Source organism: Amborella trichopoda, chromosome 12, assembly GCF_054954075.1.
Source record: "Amborella trichopoda isolate Santa Cruz 75 chromosome 12, AtrichopodaSantaCruz75HAP2 v2.0, whole genome shotgun sequence".
Lineage (NCBI taxonomy): Eukaryota > Viridiplantae > Streptophyta > Magnoliopsida > Amborellales > Amborellaceae > Amborella > Amborella trichopoda.
The window spans coordinates 11,583,400-11,600,072 of NC_142347.1; the positions used below are offsets into that span (position 1 = coordinate 11,583,400).

General features: G+C 35.5%; 1 long non-coding RNA gene across 1 annotated transcript; it reads right to left on the bottom strand.

Annotated features, from left to right (window-relative positions):
* Window positions 1–12,541: 12,541 nt before the first annotated feature.
* On the bottom strand, window positions 12,542–15,584 carry LOC148779441 (uncharacterized). Its single transcript, XR_016045167.1, has 3 exons — window positions 14,996–15,584; window positions 14,652–14,752; window positions 12,542–13,193 (listed from the first exon to the last, which is right to left on the bottom strand). It is a non-coding gene; the product is annotated as an uncharacterized LOC148779441 (long non-coding RNA).
* Between the last annotated feature and the right edge of the window lie 1,089 nt (window positions 15,585–16,673).

Here is a 16,673-nt window from a genome sequence, read left to right on the forward strand (position 1 = left end):
TATCTATATGATTCTTTAGTCTGTATTTGCCAAATTCCGGATTTCATGTCAAACTCAAGGAAAATTTTGCATTACATATTCTAGAGATAACTGCCTAATGATTAGGAATGGGATGTCGTATCCATTTTTGTGCTTTATTTAATTATTTATAAATTAGTAGTCTTGGTACTCCTCTCTCATTCAATTGTATGTTTGACACAAAATGTTGCAAGATTCCATTGTGATACAATTTTCTTAATTATAATTTTTCTTTCAAAGATCTTCTGTTTCTTTTTTGTAAATTTCTAAGTATCATTGATTCATATGTATAGATCATGCTTTAATAGGATTTTTTCTTCAGAAAAGCATTCGATATATGCAATTCTATTGTTTGCTGCTTCTTATGCCACAAAGCACTAAGAAGAACAAAACATATTTATTTTACTAAATTTTATTTCAGTTACTATTTTTTATGTTAGACCCATTAGTTTGATCTCAATTTTTAAATGTACACTCTTTTCAATCTATTGACAATCACAAAATTTTTTTTTTTTAAAAAACAGCCTTCAAGATAATTTTTTAGCCCAAATAACATAGGCTATCCTTTTCAGTGAGATGCTTAGATCTAAGCTCAGGAAGGATTTCTTTTGCTTCCAAACTTTTTTAGATGGTTTTATTATCATTAGATCTACAATGTTCAAAAACAAAAAATTATTTTTTCGTTTATAGAGATAGAGATCTTGAAATTCACTAAATCAACGGTTTAAGAACGTCACATAACTGCCATAAATATGATTTTCTAAAAGCATAGTTTCATTTTATGACAATGAGATGCTGAAATCACTCCTTTAGGTAAAATCCAATCGAGGAGCATTTCTAGGACGCCAAATTTTGGAATGTAACCTCTTCAATCCATTTGCTAACAAAAAAAAATGATTTCCAAGCCACATTCTCCATGGGCAATAAACAAATAATGCCTCAAGATTGAATAGAAACCGTCCAATTTTTTAATGGTAGGATTTATGTCTAAAACTCAAAATTAAATTTATTCCTTTTATCAAAATGGTCTGGTAACTTTTAGGTGGTTTACAAAATTTTGGGTCATAAAAATTTTCCCAAGTTTCTACCATAAGGACTAAGTGGACAGTGTACTCCCATGGAAGCATAGTATAGGTGTTATATATAAATACATATTAAACTAAAAGGATAATAATGGAGCAAAAAGAAAGACATGCCTTCTAGGAAGTGTTTTGGGAGTGCTAGGACACAACAACACCATTAATCCACTATGCATCATTAGCAAAAGATCCAGTAACGTACATATTGCTAGGATGTCCTACTCCCCAGTCATTTCTGATGCCTCACAGATGCTATTCCTTGGTTTCTTTTTTCCTAGAAGTAGCCCTTTGGAGCTGATCCTAGGGTGTTTTCTCGGTTGTTTTTGCATCATTTCAAGCTCAACATGTCCCACCGTGCACTCTAAATGGTTCACAACCAAATGAGGAAGATTTTAGATGAAATCCCCTCTAATTTATAATTTTAATTATGGATGACACCAGTTCAGACTCACATCATCCCTTTCATGATCTATCAGCTATATCGGCTTAAGGTCGTGTAAAACCAAAAGAAAAAAACTCATGAAAACACAAACAAACATAAGGATAGGTTTAAAAAGTGTTTTAGGGAAAATAAAGTAGATATTAAAAGAAAAGAAAAGAAACAACTTACTTGGCAAGGCAGACCCCCAAGCTTAGCTTCGACAGTTGGTGGCCTAGATTAGACGTAGCAGTCGAGGTATCTTTCTCCTCAAACACATGAATTTCACTCAAACCAGATACTTTATTGGTCTTCAAAAGGATTTGATCTCAATGCCCAATTGACCAATGGCTTAAGGTTTAAATTTATTGGTTTATGGAGGTTTAATAGGCTGTTAGATATGTAGGGTTTGAAGGCTTATGGATTCGAAGGTTTTGTGGGCATAGAGGGTCTCTTTTGAGAAATATGGGGCTTTTAGGGTTCCTCCCGTATATTCAGAATCACATTGTAGAATGGTTTTATAGGCAATCATTCGAGTCCAAAATACATAACCCACATTTCGAAGGTTTATGAAGCCGATGGGCATAGCAACACGGACCATGCCGCTTTTATCATTGTGGAGTCATTTGAGTTCCCTATAAGTACCCTTCTCTGATGAAATTCAAATCATATGAATAAATGAGGAGGAATTCCCTCTAAACCCTAGGAACCCTAAGCCCTCATAACCTAGAATTTCAGCTGCCATTGGAGAGCTAGAAACCAAGAAATTTAGAGTTGAAGCTATTGTTCACGTTTAAGTTAAGAAAACCATAGGAGAACTCCTAGATCAAATCCTTTTGAGGACCAAGAAATTCCGTGATTCAAATGAAATTCCAAGATTGAGGGAAAGATGCCCGAGGGCCTGGATTTCCATGTAAGTTATTTTTTTTTCTAGTTTACTATCCTCAAAACCTTTTTTAAACCTATAGTCCTATTTCTTTGTCTCAAAACGCTTTTTTCAACCTTCATGAATCACTGTTTCTCAATTTGAACGTAATCCTAGCTAACATGACCGAATGGATCATGAAAGGGAAGCCCGGTTGCTAAATTGTTGTGATCCATAATTCCCTTGTTTTTCAAATATTAATGAAGATAACAAAAAGATTAATGAGATGTGAAAAGCATTATATTAACTTTTTTTTTCCTGGCTTGCTTGTAAAATAGGATGTTGTCCAATAAAATTTATACATGATGCTGGGGATAAGTGCATCTGAATGGTTGCTTTGTTAAGAAGAAACAATGCTCTAAAAGTTCTATGGGGATTCAAATTTCTTGTGGGAATATGTAAAATCTTTGATTTGATGATTGCTTGATATTCCAAAGCCAAGAACTCCCAAATTCCTACCATCTAAAGTAAATAATTTCAGCCAATCCAACTAAAAATCATCACAAAACAAATAGAAATGACTTGCCATGGACTAGGTTGGGATTTTGGAAAATGTTTCTCTCACTAGGGATTGGTTAGGGGGAAGACCTTGGCCACAAATATTTCTCTCTCTAAGCCTTTCTCACACTAAGTTTCTCAACTTTCCAATTTCTTTTCAAATGGAGAGGAAAGTAATATTTATAGATCTCCCACGAAACATGGTTACAAAATCAAAGAGAGATGATACATAGGCGGAAAATTATCTTTCTTTCTCGTTGTTAACCAAAAGGGTAAGTTCATTATGTTTATTTAGGTGAAAATGTCACCAAGGACCCATGGAAAGCTTGGGATTCTCTATGCCCATCTAGTTCACCACCAATTTCACCAATTTTCCCCTTGTTTTTAGCCATTTTGGCCTTGTAAAATTGTAGAACACCACTTCCATTTCATTCAACAACAAATTTAACCCAAAACAACAAGAATTGAGAGCACTATGAGCATTTTTGTAAATTTGGACCAAAAACTTCATAAGCATCCCCGAATCCATCCAATTCTCTTATTCTATTGGGATCTTACTTGGTTTTTCTTACTTTGGCTTCATGAAGTTGAGAACTTCATTCAATGGGCATTTTGCATCAAATTTGGATCAAAATCACCAAAGATTGGAGGAAGTTTTTGTTGGCCCTTTTTCCAAAATTCAGCAACCTTCGTCTTTTGGACAGTGTGATGCTTTGATTTGATCCAAATCATGTTATGGACCCACCGAAGAATTATATTGATGTTTAGGGCTTTGAGCAAGGACCATACCAATAAAATTTCAGCTTAAAAGTCCATTTAGATTGGGAGAAGAAAATTGGATCTAGTTTGTGTAGACTGTAACTCATGAGCAACATTTGATCATTAACCACTGTTTTCAATTTGGTATTGATCCATGAAACGAATTGATATGTACAAGACTTGAAAGTTGGGTGAACTTGACATGTTGCTGGTTTTCCTTTTTCACTGCAAGACCATAGCCACCATGTGGTCCCATGCATAAAAAACTGGTGATTGAAACTTATTCGCCTTGAGTAAGTTAGTCATCTACTTCTTTTGTTTTATGTCTTCTAAATTTGAAGCTCACCCTATTTTCTGCTTGCTAACACAGATTAGAAAAATGAAATGAGTAGTTCTGACCATTTTATAGGCTAAAAAGCACGGTACTTCTCTTTGAGTAAAATTTAGAGAGAAATACAGAGCAAAATAAGGGATACAAAAAGTTGAGTTTATTAAGAGGTCTTCCAGGCACGGTTGACAAATATAGAGAACATAATCTAGGGTAGGAAGAAATTGGCATAGGTATGCATGCATAATTTAGTGAGGGAAATGGGAGGTGCAAGTCAAGTCTATTGCATGTTTGTCTTTCTTTAGGTCGCAAGTATTTCCATTTGTTTTGAAACTTCAACTAGATGGGCTACTTCCACTCAACTGTAGCAACATAATTGCCTCAAACAACACTTAAAATGACATCTGCTTTTTGTAATGCATTTTTAGTTGTCCATCAAGTGTCATATTGGTTGCCCAAAAATGTGTCATGAAAGATTTACAATGCCATGACTCCAAATTGGAACCAAAGAACTAATATAGTTTGGGGCCTACTTCATCTTAAATTCATGTATTAGAAATAAAATGGTTTTATACCTAAAATTGGGGTCATGAGGAGCTTTAGGAACTCTCAATTATTGTTACTATTTACATTAAACTTTATATGGTCGTGAAGCATATGCAAATTCTTAGGAAAGAGGATACATAGAAACTATAGGAAACCTTTGTACCAATAAGTTTGTCGTGCCTGTATACCTGCATATGTACAGGGGCACTTCCTGAGCTCTACTTCCTCCTATGATCTAGGCATCAAGTGATTGTATGATCAACAACTTTCTCTCTGTAATTGTCTTCACATGGGATTATATTAAGGCTTATCATCTTTACTAGGTGTCTTAAAAAAGAAACAAGGTACAAAGTCCATCACTCCCTTTGTTCTACTCTCTCTTTCTCTTAATCATGTAGAAGAAATATTGGACTTATGAAAATCAAAATGATCAATCTGTTTTCCACTGTGTCAAAGGAGTTTAAATATACTCCCAGGGTGTAGCAACCATGATGCCACCCAAATCTTTGACTAAAACCCTCTCTCTCATAAAGTAGTTCGATGGGATAAGTATCCTTTTGAATTTGAAATCAAAGTATTTTCAGATGTTTTCAATGATGAGCTTCCATCAAGTTTAGACCCAAAATATCCTAATATTCAAACTTCAACCTGAAACCAACAGATTTGTTGTTATATTGTTTAAAAAATACGAAAGAGTGGTTATTTGGACTTGTCATCAGCCAAGCTTGCCTATTATTCTAGATTGTCTAAATCTAAATGATGCCATTTTCTCATGATAAACCCTTCGGATTTAAAACATTTCATGTGATATTGAATTCAGAGATGAACCCAATGGTCCAAGTGTTAGATTAAATGGATCAATAATTTGAGAAAAAATCGTTGACCAAATTCGACCAATTTTTTTTGCAAATTGTGACAGCAGATCTGGCCATTGTAGATGCAGTCGTATTTTTCTCATGGTATTCTAGACCCTGTGAGTTTCATAATCTTGTCGAAGGGCTCATGATGCACAACTTTATGAAATTTGAGATGAAAATAGTTTGTATATTTTGGAGATATTTTGGACAGGCAATCAAGCCTTTGTACAATTTTATGATTTCTACTGCAAGGCTAGCCTCTCTCCTCTGGAAGCCCCATAAGGTGCCATCCTCTTGTTGTTGATATGACTTCATGTTAGTAATCTAATGGTCCGAGCCTCATGAAAAAAACTCCTTATAGAATGGGAGAAGTAGCAATTTTAGTGACTAGATATCATTTTGGTTGCATAATATACATCTGGCAAACGACAAATGTGAGTCTTGGCTACGTATTGATTTAGATAAGGGCTCAATCATCTTAAAATAACTTGAAACTTTAGGGAGAAGGTTATCATGCTTCACATATGAGGTTTCAAAAGTTTCGGATCAATTTCTCAAATATCATGATGGGCTGGCGAACAAGGCATATCTTGGCGACCAACAAATTGGATGCGATCTAATGTATATAATTTTTGTGCCAGAGAATATACGGATTCATTGACCATATATGCAAAGTTCCATATTATTTTGATACGATTTGATGAGTTTTCACAAGGTCCAGTTGTTAAACTCCTCGTTGGCAGAAGATGAATTCTAAAAAATATTAACCGTATCCAAACTCCTCTAATATCATGCGGCGAGCTATGTAGAGGCCATTGGAAATATATGTCCCAAAGTATGGTCTTAAATAGAGATGGTCTTGGTAGCCTTTATAATCGGTTGGTTGCCAAGATGCATATAGTGACCGAGGTGTATAAGGGCCTTGTATGGTAGGTCCTGGCTTTGGTACACTCCATTATCATACTTGAAGTGTATCTTACAAATATAGTCCAAAATCGGGTTGATTGTTCATGCATTATGACCTATCGTTTGCTAAGCATATATAGGATTGACATCCGATCAACCCTTATCTTCTAACATTATCCTCTGATTTTATTCATGAATCACTCAAGTGTGCTTCCCCTTATATCATGGCTCAAAAGTACACCCAAAACATGAGCAACATTATAGTAAAATAAAGAAATGTACCCATAAAATTAAATTGGATTGAAGTATAGTTCCATAAGCATTGTGCTAAGATGCATCCTACTTGTCCCTCTAATTTAAGGTGCAATCAAGATTAATTTGAGCTACATTTAAATGGGTAGCGAGCAACTATCAAATCAATGAGTTTACATAAATTTTGAATATCGAGCCTTGTTTCATCTTAACAATTAGTTGGTAAAGATGCATTTTTTCCTATCACAAATAGAAATTTCACTGCACAATGTCATACTTTGTAAACATGCCAAGAAAGAAAAGAAGTTGTTTTCACCTCTAATTACTCTTTTTATTATCATGATTATAATACCAAATACAAGGATTGAGTTTCTTGCTCGAGAAAAGTACTCCATACTGTGCTATTTAGGACATCATGGTACTTATTCACGACACTCATTGTCAATTATTAGCGAGATGTTAACGGCCAAAAATTCGGATAGGTTGTTTTATGTTTTGTTCGTGAATAGTAAATACGATGAATGTCCTAGTTGTGCCATGCATCACTTTACTCGTGGTGAGTAAAGCATAGAGCACGAGGTTTGGAGTGTGAATTTTGTTCTACATATTAAAAATATACACCTATGTAGGTTATTGTTAGTGTTTCTATTTTAATTTCAAAGCCATAGTATCATAAGACTATGACATAAGCACATCCTGATTGAATGATAACTTCAACTATTTTTGGAATTAAGAGAATGTTCATACTGAGACCAATGAATATATGTATACATAAACTATGGGTTAGAATCAGTACCCATGATCTGTTTCTGCTTCTTGCTTTGCCAATTGATGGTAAAGTAATTTCGATGCTTTTGGGTGGTGACCTCAAATTGGCACTATCAATTGTAAACCATTTCATTGGCCATTTCTTTTTCTTCTCATTTCTAGCTCCTCCAAAAATATTTTGAAATTCACGAGATCCTAGATAATTGTTTTGAAAATCATATAACCATATCAATCTATTCTAATAGAATTATACTTGTTTATCAATTCTTTTAAATATTTAACCTAGTTCAATTCGAATTTGGAAGTAAATAAAGTACAGTTCTCAAAATCAAGTTAGCCAACGACACATTGAGAGGCCTAATCCAATCAAAACCACTTTGACATCAACCAAACTAGTAGGAATGAATATTAAAACTAGTATAAAACTAAAGCTGCAAATTATTGGCGGCTATGAACATCAGCCAGGAAATTTTCAAGACTAATTAGAAATTTTCCCTTAATAAACAAGTTTCCATGTTGAAATGGGTTGGGCCTAGCAATGCTAGGTTTGGCTCGACTTAAGCACTGGACCTTAAAGATCCAACCTGGTTGGACCAAGAAAAAGGGACCATTGGCCATGCCCAACATGGTTCTTGAGTAGGTGGGCCGCCCAAGCATTATAAATTTTGCAAGACAATTGTATGTTCTTAAAATTTAAATTTGAGATTAAAAAAGAGGGCTTGGTACAATTGCTCCATGGCCCCTGGTCTAGGCACAACATCTCCTGGCCACTAGGTAAATTTCATGTCAATGCAGGGTTGTTCTAGGTTTAGCTTCTTGACCCATTGACTCCCGTTCTACTATGCAACTAATTATCATACAAAATGTAGAATAAATGTAGTATGATAAATCTTTCATGCATTATTCATAAATTATGTCTATAAATGTGCTTGTCAAGTATACAATAAACAAGCTTTCTATCTTTATTTGATAGTGGAGATTCGCTCATTATATTATTTATGTTCGAGTTGGTGAATGGATGGCCGGTTAGCATTTTAAAACTACAAACACACACACACATACACTGATATATATATATATATATATATATATATATATATATATATATATTGAAAAACCTAAAATATACCTATAGGCGAAATGCTACAGTGTTTCGCCCCAGCCACGGACTTGCTATGTCTGTGGCGGTTTATTGAAAGGACCTGCATCAGACGGTACCATCCGTTACGGTTTCGCATGAAAATTTAGACCACCATGGAGCTAGTATGTCTGTGGCGGAGCCATGGACATGCAAGGTCCGTGGCAGTTGAAAAATGCACGCCGTCCGATTTTTTTGGATGGCGATTGCCCGTTGGGCAAAATCACTATAGCATAAAGAGGGAATGGACACTGTCGGCTCACAGGTTGACAGCTACAATGTCAACCAAAGGCTCGGATTAATTCTGGCCCGATCTGATGATTACAACCTCATTTTGTATTTGTATTTTAGTTTTTTTCTACAAATCAAAATCATTTAAAATTTGAATTTTTATTTTTTTTACAAACCAAAATCACTTGAAATTTTAGGTGTTCATTCTTCTCATCAAGGCACACCTAATAAAAATATACAAAATCATTTGAAAAAACTAAATTGATAAAACAATTTCTTTAAGTTTGAGAAATCATGAAGCATTTTGTTGAGATATCTCCATCTGAATGCTGATTTGACATTATCTCATGATCGACAAGGTAATGTATTAGCTTGCACCACCCCAGGGCAATGCAGTGATCCTCCTTTGTCACAATGATGCTTGTAAGATTATTTGAAAGTGCTCCAAAAAGATCTTCATCTTCAAATAACCAACAAAGATTTCTTGCAATTCTTCGAATTGCTTGACTGCACTGCCTACAAAAGAGCCCCTCTTCATTTAAAAGATCAATTGGAAGGAAACCTATACTTTTCAAATTTTAAAAAGATGAATGAGGCAAAGGATATTATCATAAAAGAAACTACATGACAAATTCGACAGACTTAAAATTCAACTACGAAATGAAGTCGTGACTGTTGGATTGAGCCCAGATTCAATCTTGGCCATTGGCTGACACTGTAGCTGTCAGCCCATGGGTAGACATGATCCTTTCCAATATATATATATATATATATATATATATACACACGAATGCCTACTGGCGAGAACCTACAGTGATTGCGCCCCACACTATCCAACCGTTTGTTCTAAGAAACTGAAATCAAGGGTTGTGATTTGCTGAAATGCTTCAAACCCAAAAAATGTTTGCGCTTACCCCTCGTCTCGCTTCCTCTCCTCAACATTGTAAGCCTCCACTCTCTCGCTTGCCCTCGTCTCTCCTCTGCTCTGCTAAGCTCCCCTCATTCTCGTTTGCTCCCTCCCCTCTCTCGAAAGCCCATAAGAATCCTGTCGGCCCTCACCTCTCTCTGCGAAGTTTCCTGCAATAGCTATGCACTCTCTCTGCGAGGCTTTCCCTCTCTCTAGCTGCAACAACTGTGCATCCCTCTCTCTCTATTCACAGCCAGTGAAACCTCTGCCCTTGGCCATCCGTATCTGTCCCTTGCAGCCATTGAAACGTTCTCAGCCCACACAGAGAGAAACCCTCTGTGTCGCTGCCATAGACCTCTCTCTATTAGTTTCAGATATGGGATCCAAAACCCTAAATTTCAGATATGGGAAAGCCTCTCTCTGCGAGGCTTTCCCTCTCTCTAGCTGCAACAACTGTGCATCCCTCTCTCTCTATTCACAGCCAGTGAAACCTCTGCCCTTGGCCATCCGTATCTGTCCCTTGCAGCCATTGAAACGTTCTCAGCCCACACAGAGAGAAACCCTCTGTGTCGCTGCCATAGACCTCTCTCTATTAGTTTCAGATATGGGATCCAAAACCCTAAATTTTTGGAGTTTCCTCTTTTTACAAGTTCCTTCCTTTGATATACAGATTAGATGGAAGAAAAAAAAAGATTTTCCCTGATTCTCATCTTTCCACAAGCTCCTTGCCTCTGGTGCTTCTTTGAGTTCTTGATTCCCTCTCTCTCTCTCTGCAGTAATCAGGGTTTTGGTTTTCGTCTTAATTTTGTACGTTTTGTTAATTATTTAATTTTTGGTGAGTTTCAGGTTTGCTAGAGGAGTGCTTGTGTAAATTGAGGTGGTTTGCCTGCATTTGTGTCAAGCATGGTGAGCCATTGGATGAGGTGTTCATCCCCATGATCCAACATGTAAGCAATCTTGCCTTATTTGTAGCAACCATCCAGTTTTGCTTTGAAAATTGCTTGGTCAATTTGTTCTCTCTTTTGTTTTTATTTTGGAAATCAAGTTTCTGGCTTCCTATCTGTTTCCCTCGGCCTCTAAAACTTGGAGTTGTGTTCTTTTGTTATCCCAAATAGATTTAGTAATTCTTAATTATCCATATTATTTTTTCACATAATTACAATTGTTTATTATACAGTTATCCTGCAATTGTAATTTTGTGTAAACTGCATGTAAATGTCAGAACTTTCATATATATGCTAATTCAATCTTATACTTCCATTTATGTATCTCCTTTTCAGTTTGTCGAATTTGTCATGCAGTTTCTTTTAAGATAATATACTTTGCCTCATTCATCATTTTAAAAATTGAAAAGTACAGGTTTCCTTGCAATTGATCTTTCAAATGAAGAGGGGCTCTGTTGTAGGCAGTGAAATCAAGCAGTTCGAAGAATTGCAAGAAATCTTTGTCGGTTATTTGAAGATGAAGATCTTTTTGGAGCCCTTTCAAATAATCTTACATGCATCATTGTGATAAAGGAGGATCACAAAGCCAGTTCCAGGTTCATTAAAGTGCCAAATTGTGAAAACATGAAAATTTTCACTGGATTTGACTGGAAATGTGCCTCAGAAGTTTAGATACCCTGTTCTATTCAAATCTTCCATTTCCTAAATAGGTTGTTTTTTTGTTGCGATCATTCCAAGTTCATTACTAGTTCTTTGCTGATTGTTATTGATGAGTCATCGAAGCAAAGAGATAACAAGGATCTCTGACAAGAATAAGAGACATGTCTCTTTCTCTAAAAGGAAAGGGGGCCTATTTAAGAAGGCTGGCAAACACGCATCACTGACGGGCGCTTTTCCAAGGGAGTTAGGTTATTCACTTATGGAAGCCCCTCAATAGATGATATATAATAACCAAGTACCTGCAGGGGCCCCAATTATAGCATGAGTCTCACAGGAAACACTTGCAATACTTAAGCACCCTGTAATCTAAAATCCAAAGCCAGTTTGAAGATGTGACAGAGCTATTTAATCTGGACATGCATTCTGAGGACATATTTGAAATGGAAATACAAGAATTGAAAGAATATGTTTCCTTCCTCCAAGGGTTGCATGAGAAGGCTTCAATGCATCCAGAAAATGGCAACGATAATGTTAATTTGGACTCTATGGAGTCTAGTTACCAAACTTTGTATCAAGAGAATTCACACGAAGACTTGACGAGCACATCGAGTTTGCCATATAGTATGGACCTGATTCATCAACAAAGTGTTGAGGACATGAATATTCAATTTATGTAGTGGAGAATATAGGCCAAAATATTCATATCCAGAAGATGCGAATGTCGAGATGGCATGCTCATTTGGTTTATCTGAGATCAATGATCTGAATCACCGTGGAAGCATAAATGCCATGAATGTTTGTTTCAGTAATGGAGAGTGTGAGGCTCTATTTTTGTGTCCACAAGATGAGGGTATAGAAATGAGCAACTCAATGGATTTGTCTGAGACCAATGACTGGAATCATCTAGGAAGCATCAATTATATGAATTCTTATTTGTGTAATGGAGAGTCTAGGCCATAAATTTTATATCCAAAAGATGAGAATATCGAGATGGGCTGCTCATGTGGTTTATCTGAGATCAGTGATCTAAGTCATCATGGAAGCATAAATGACATGAATGTTTATCGCAGTAATGGACAGTGTGAGAGAGAAAGAGAGAGAGAGAGAGAGAGAGAGAGAGAGAGAGAGAGAGAGAGAGAGAGAGAAAGAGAGAGGGAATGCTCAACATACCAAATAAAGAGGGAACTATCTAGATATAAGTGCATTTCATTATCCATGTAAGCCCACATTGCATACATGAATGCATACATGAAAAAATAAGGCCTTTACAAAAAAGTACTTTACATGCCCTGTAAATAAGTCACATCCAAGTAAACCCACATTTCATTATAAATGGATTCCACTATCCATAAATTGGACCTTTACATGACCCTAAAAATAGGTCCTTTAAAGGATCCCAAAATAGGTCCTTTACAAGCTCCCATAATTAGGTCCTTTACATGCTCCTATAAAAAGGTCATTTACATGCCCTATAAATAGGTCCTCTAAATGGCCCCAAAATTATATGACTATTCAATATTCACACAACCCCAAAAGTCAGTTACAAAAAGGGGTATTTACATACCTCCAAATTTTAAAAAATTAGTCAATACAAATATCCTTGATGCATATATGCAAATGAAGCCTGCGAATTGTCATGTCCTTCATGCGAATGCAGTCTCGCAATTTGTTATATCCTATGTGAAACTGCATCCCTTTCGTCTATGGGTTCGATACTTACACCATTCCTATTGTGGGCTCGATACTTACACATCTTGCTAGGGCTGCCTTTGCATATAAAAGTATAGGATATCCTTCTCCATCTATTGCAACTATATTCTCATCAAACAGAGAATCATGGCAAGTTTCATCTACCATAGCCTGAGCATCACACTAGTACCCATTTTTAGAACTAGTAATGTCAGCAGGAGAGGAAGGGCACACTGATGTTGAGGAGTCCATGACACATGCATAGTATACCTGTTTGGTTTATATGGTCAACAATGAGAAGCAAGCAGGAGAAAATATAACTATGACAAAGAATCATACTTCAAAAAAAATAAAAAATAAAAACAATAGGAGGAATACCCACAAATGATAATAATAACAACATCAACCTAGAAAATTTAGCTTAATTAATAACAACTCCATGATGGATGGATGATTTACCCAAAAACAAATTCCTTGCTCTCTTGTAATCCAACATTGTGAACAAGCTCTCTTGCTTAACAGTAGCATGCTGAAATATCATCAAATATATGGATCATGTCCAATAAACCGAATGTCCTAGTAGGATTGTCTAATATTTAAGTGACCTTTTAATCTCAATTAACCATGTGAGACTCTACAAGCAAAACTATGCCATAAAATATCATAATTTACACCAGAGTTATTCCCAATAGTTTGTTTCACCAATTTTGCATTACGAAAAACCTTAGATTTCTTAGAGGGGAGACTCCTGAGAGTGGTAAACTCTAATGCCTTTTTCTTTTTGAGAATTGATGAAATAACCTTCACTTGTGACCTTGGTTTGGCTGCCACCTTGGTTTTGATTACCACTTTTAGTGCCCCAATTCTTAAATGGGGATTTTTCCTCTTTGGGCTCAATTCTCTTTCTAGATTTTTGTATCTTGTCTTCAAAACAAGATGACCCAATTTGAACTAGGACATTTGGTCATGCACAAACACTGATTTCCCAAAACAATATCTATAATAGTGCCTATACAATTTATATTGAAAAAATTCAGAAGAAATCTCAGACAATCGTAAAACAGAAACAAGAGACGTCATCAAGATTGCAAAGTACAAACTGTAACTAACAAATAAGAAATATTATTGGGAGGCCATAGTGCAATAAGCCAATTCTTTTGTAAATTATGGTTAACAGATTGAATTAGAGAAATACACGCTATTCATAGAAAGACACATTTCAAATTAGAGCAAAAAAGAACATTCATAGAATGTAACAGATTCAATAACCCAATTCTTTTGAAGTTCTGTATTAAGAAGAAAACAACAACTGCAAATGAGCACAAAAAACCAGAACCATTGCACCAAACAGAGGATCAAAGCAACAAATACAAATGGGCTCAAAAAACAAGAATCATTGCACTAAATGTGGAATCACAAAACAAATTGTTTAGTTATAAGAAACCCTCTATATAAACCCTCATACCAGTACAACATATAAACAAAATATGGAGTTTACAATATAATGTTTAATTGTAATTATGTGACAAAAATAATATGGACAATTAAGAATTACTAAATCTATTTGGGATAATACAAGAACACAACTCCAAGTTTTTGAGGCCCAGGGAAACATATAGGACACTAGAAACTTGATTTCCAAAACAAAAACAAAAGAGAGAACAAATTGATCAAGCAATTTTCAAAGCAAAACTCGATGGTTGCTACAAATAATGCAAACATGCTGACTTGTTGGATCATGGGGATGAGAACCTCATCCAATGGCTCGCCCCTCTCGACACAAATGCAGGCAAACGACCTCAATTTACACATGCACTCCTCTAACGAACCTGAAACTCACCAAAAATCAAATAATTAAAAAAAGGTACAAAATTAAGAAGAAAACTAAAACCTTGATTATTGCAGAGACAGAGGGGGAATCAAGAACTCAAAGAAGCACCTGAGGCAAGGAACTTGTAGAAAGAAGAGAATAAGGGAAAATCCTTTTTTCCTCTTCCATCTAATCTGTATATCAAAGGAATGAACTTGTAGAAAGAGGAAACTCCAAAAATTTGGGGTTTTGGATCCCATACCTGAAACCGATCGAGAGATGTCCCTTGCTACGACACACAAATGGTTTCTCTATGTGTGGGATGAGAAGGCTTCAATGGCTGCAAGGGAGAGATAGGGATGGCCAAGCACAGGGGTTTGATTGGCTGTAAATAGAGAGAGAGGGATGTGCAGCTGTGGTAGCTAGAGAGAGGGAAGCCTCACAGAGAGAGTGCACAACTATTGCAGAAAGCTTCGTAGAGAGAGGAGAAGGCTGACGGGATTCTTATGGGCTTTGCAGAGAGGGGAGGGTGCGAATGAGAGTGAGAGGAGCATGGCAGAGCAGAGGAGAGAGGAGGGCAAGCGAGAGATTGTGGAGGCTTACAGAGTAGAGGAGAGGAAGCGAGAGGAGGGCTAAGTGCGAATTTGTTTTCGGTTTGAAGCATTTCAGCGAATCACAGCCCTTGATATCAATTTCTTTGAACAGACAGTTGGATAGGGTGGAGCGAAATCACTGTAGATTCTCGCCAGTAGGCATTCATAAACTTTTTCCTATATATATTATGCATTTTCAAGAAGAGTAAAATGGAAAGAATGATTTTTTTTTTTTTTTTTTAAGACATTCATGTGGTATTTCTATAATACATATTGGGATATTATTTAAAATCTTGTTTTACACAATTTCTTCTATTTGATGCGACCAATTGAGTGAGAAATTAACAGACAAGGAATGCATACAAACTTATCCGAACAATAACGAGAATTTGTAAAGAAAATGTGATGATCTGACTTGAAATAAGAGGTTTAAAATATATTTGATGAGATTCCAATACTTGGATTTTTACGTAAGGCATAAAGGCACCATACCAAAATATCTTGCATGCAAGCCAACAAACCTACCCCAAGAAAAGAATCATGATGAAGCACTAACAAAATCAAAATAGTCTACAATTGCAAGATAGAATTCTTTTGTCATTCTAAAATGTGATGAAATCCAATAAATTAACTATACACACATGCAAACATATATATCCAAAAAATATAACAAATGGTTCTAATTAGAAATAACTCACATAGGTTTTTCACCAAAAATGGAATATATAGATCCTATTGAAAAAATAAAGATAATAGATACAAGGGAAGTAGCAAAGATGAAGGACTAAGAAAAGACTAGGATCGAATGGATATTTTAAATATAAATTTTAGAGATTTTACTCGATTTGATGATCATCACTTTCATTATTTGAAGAAAACAATATGTAATCAAGAAAAGATTGGCAGAAAACAATATGTAATGTTTGTTATGTATTGGATTGAAAAAGCAAAAGATAGTGATAAGAGTGATGTAGTTCAAAATATAAGGGCTAATTAAAAAAATGGTGATGGTCCAACTAAGTTGAATAGAAATTGATCATATATGAAACCACTAGTTCATATATATATAAAAATTCATGATAATTACAATTATTTATATGATGTTAACTTTGATAAACCTAAATTCCATCTCAAAAAAGTTTGAGTTGAATTCTCCGTTGGATTTCACATAATTAGAAACACAATGGTCAAATTGTTCTAAATACGACGATAAAAAAGTAAAAAATATGGATCAATATCAAAGTAAAAGAAAATATAAAACATGAAAAAGATAATGTAATTGAAATACAAAAAATAAACTTCTTTGGTGAGGTTTCAGACTTTCTAAAATTTGGTTTATTGAGAGAG